At 57.9% G+C, this 3,183-nt stretch overlaps 1 long non-coding RNA gene across 1 annotated transcript; it reads right to left on the bottom strand.

Annotated features, from left to right (window-relative positions):
• Window positions 1-670: 670 nt before the first annotated feature.
• LOC140845094 (uncharacterized) lies at window positions 671-2,716 on the bottom strand. Its single transcript, XR_012123774.1, has 3 exons — window positions 2,328-2,716; window positions 1,993-2,130; window positions 671-897 (listed from the first exon to the last, which is right to left on the bottom strand). It is a non-coding gene; the product is annotated as an uncharacterized lncRNA (long non-coding RNA).
• Window positions 2,717-3,183: the final 467 nt, after the last annotated feature.

The raw sequence follows: 3,183 nt of genomic DNA, 5'->3' as shown, positions 1-3,183 counted from the left end.
CCTTCAGGTACCCCTGCTCAATAACTCTGGGAAGTTTGTAGAAGTGTCACTTTATCACACTGTGTGAGGTAGAAAGACTCCCAGAAACAGCGTCCTGTGTTGGGGCCCGTCCCACCTGCCCCCACCGCCAGGCACCCTCTGCCCCCAGTTCTGCATCTAACCTGTGTTCAGATGTCTGGCATCTCTGTGTGCTCCCTGGCAGCCAGACTTCATGGAAATGGACCCACGTACTTGTATTCTTCTGTGACTTGTCTCTGCACAGGACTACGTAAGTAATGTGATGAATTCTCCTCAACACCACATGTGCTCCATTGTGTGGATGTCCACAACGTGTCCTCTGTCATGCCAGAGGACATGTGGCTGCTCCACAACTTTGCTGCTGAGAGAAGGTTCGTGGATATGCTGTTGTCCCAAGATCCAGGGCCTGTGTGTGGGCACCTACCTGGAGCAGAATTGCCAGGACACAGGATGGTCACCTGCCAGCTTTACCAGCTGGCTTCCCAGGTGCAGCTGGGCAGGTTGGCATGCCCAATGTGGGGACAGGGGTCTGTGCTGCCCCACACCCTCTCCCACCCTGGCCCTGTCAGTCTTACTTCTCATACTTTTCAGAATTGTCAGAACACTGCTTATAAACCTCACAAAATAACCAGGAAAAAAGACAATGAAGGAATTTATAATTCAAACCAAATCCAATCCAAAAAAGGAGAAAGATGGAACAGGAGAAATGCTTGCTTGCTTGGGGAGCAAGGTGAGCTCCATCCCAAAGCAGTGGATGTCCTGGAGAGAACGTGGGCCGCCTGGATGGCTGGTCCTGTCAGGCTCCATGGCGAGGACACAGATGGCACCTCCCACAGGCTCTGGCAGCACGGCCACCTTCCCGCCTGGACTCCCCACTGTCTGCAGATGAGGAGGCGGGTCCAGGAGATGACATCAGCCCCGGGGACAGGATTGGAACCAGGGCAACAAGTCCAGAGGCCTCAGGACCCCTGACCCTAGGCCGCCCCATGCAGGGCTGGGCAGGGCAATGGGAGGTTTAGGGGGTGGGCAGGTGGCCTGAGCAGGGCCCTGTCCTTGTTCTCTGGAGGAGGCAGAACTGTGGGGTTCTCAGACCTCAGGGGCACCAGGGCAGCAGGCACAGAATGGGGACTTAGGCACTATTGCTGAGTTAGTACATGGCACTCTCCAATGTCCTTGCTTGGCCCAAAGGAGCTGCAGCTGCCACCTGCTGGGCATGTCCATGGGGCCCTTACCCTTGGCACCCTCAGATGTCCATCTGTGCAATGGGCTGAGGACTGTGCTGAACTAGCAGGCGAGGCCTGCAGGCTCCCAGCCATGAGCACAGGGACAGAGAGCAGGGCTTGACACCATGGCTCACCTGGACCACATCCTCTGGAAGAGGCTTGGTGACCCTAGCAGGACACAGGTGCCTGCCATGGACACAGGATGGGCACCTGCCAGCTTTACTAGTGCCTATTCCACAAATGGCCATAAAACAAGAAATCTCATCTGTGTTACTGAACCGAAGAGACTCAGGGGGAGGACAGGAAGGGAACCCGCCCCTGGCCTGGGGCAGGAGAGGCTGCAGCAGGACTGGATGCTGGAGGAGGGGAACAGGGCTGTGGAAAGGTATGGAGAGGGACCCACCTGGGAAAGGTAAGGGGGAGGGCGCAGGGGGCCTCAGAGCACTGCACAGGCCTGGCAAGGTGCCCACCGAGCACTCACGGTGCTCTGAGGCAGAGACGGTGCCTAGGCAAGACCCCGGGCAGGAAGACTGCCTGCCCCAGACAGGCAGAGCCCTGTGGGAGGCGGGCAGTGCCCACACTCCTCCAAGAGGCCCCACACCCCACTCCCAGGGGCCAGTCACCTGCTTTTGGGTTGATGACATGCCCTTAGGCCACCACCCTGGGGTCCCTTGGACCATTAGCACTGGGCTGAGCACCAACCACGCGGCACCTCCTTTCAGGGAGGAGGGCTCTTCCCGCTTCAGCTCACCTGCCCAAGAAGGCCACCTGGTCCTAGGCCACCTAGATGCCTCAGGATGCTGCCCCAGGGACCTCAGCTCCTGGGGTTGGGCTGGGGTCTTGTAAAAGCTGGCCTTCCTTAGGTCAATGGGCAGGGGACAGGCAGAGCCTGGGGGAGGAAGAAGAGGCAAGTGGTCCCTCCTGGGGGAGGCGTCCAGGTAAGCATCCCCAGGGGCTCCTCCTAAGCTACGGCTCCAAGGCCAGATCGCCAGTGTTCTGGGACAGGTCTGACCTCTTGGGAGCTGCTTCTCCTTGGAGCAGAAAGCTGGGACCCAGCCCCAGACGCCAGCTGCTGCTGGGACAAACCTGTGAGCATGGAGGTGACAGCGGCCAGGTGGCTGAGCAGGGGGCCTTCTAGTGGACAGGTCCCCCACATGAAAGGCCACCTGCACAGGTCCAGCAAAAAGGGTGATGGTGTGGCTGGCTGTGCCGGCACCTTCCGGGGGCTTTGCATTCCTGCCCCCCAAGCTGGCCCGTGGGGCAGGTGCAGTCAGCTCCCCTTGGGCCCAGTACCTTGGCAGGACCCCCACCTCACTGCTGCCTCAAGCCTTGGTTTCCTCCCAAGGATGGAGTGGCAGGCCCCATCCAGCCCAGTGCCCACGGAGCCCCTGGGCCAGCGTGGCATCAGGAGCAGGGAGCCTTTCCGGGGCTGCTCAGCCTCTCGGCCCTGATGTGCCTCTAGTCCCGGCCTCTTGCTGTTTATCCTCAGCCGTGTGAAGAAGTCATAAACCATGGAGCCTGCCCAGGTATTTATTTTAGTTAGTAAAAATGCCTTGGACTTTGCCAAGAGCCATTTGACTTTAATTGGAAACTTTTGAGGCATTAAGAATGTGCCGAGGTTTAAGATGTGTTCGAAGGCCCTGAAATCATCGATCATGTGAGTACTGCTCTGGACCAGGTGGAATGAAGACAACCTTTTAGCAAATCCACCTCCCCTAATGGACTCATTTATAACCCTCGGCATTGCCGGGCAGTCTCCCCCAGAACTTCCTGAACGCCAGCCAGCACGTTTAAAAGAGTGAACATCTGGTGACTGTAAATGAGGAACCCAGAAAAAAACAAAACACGGCATAAACAAAAGGCAGCTCATAGAGGCTGACAGGATGCCTGCATCCCGCGGTCAGGGCAGGCATTTCCCCGAAAAGGGCAGGAAGCTAGGGGA

The sequence above is a fragment of the Manis javanica genome, chromosome 2 (assembly GCF_040802235.1).
Source record: "Manis javanica isolate MJ-LG chromosome 2, MJ_LKY, whole genome shotgun sequence".
NCBI lineage: Eukaryota > Metazoa > Chordata > Mammalia > Pholidota > Manidae > Manis > Manis javanica.
Note: the sequence above shows the minus strand (reverse complement) of the source record. Positions and strands in the feature narration are given on the sequence as shown.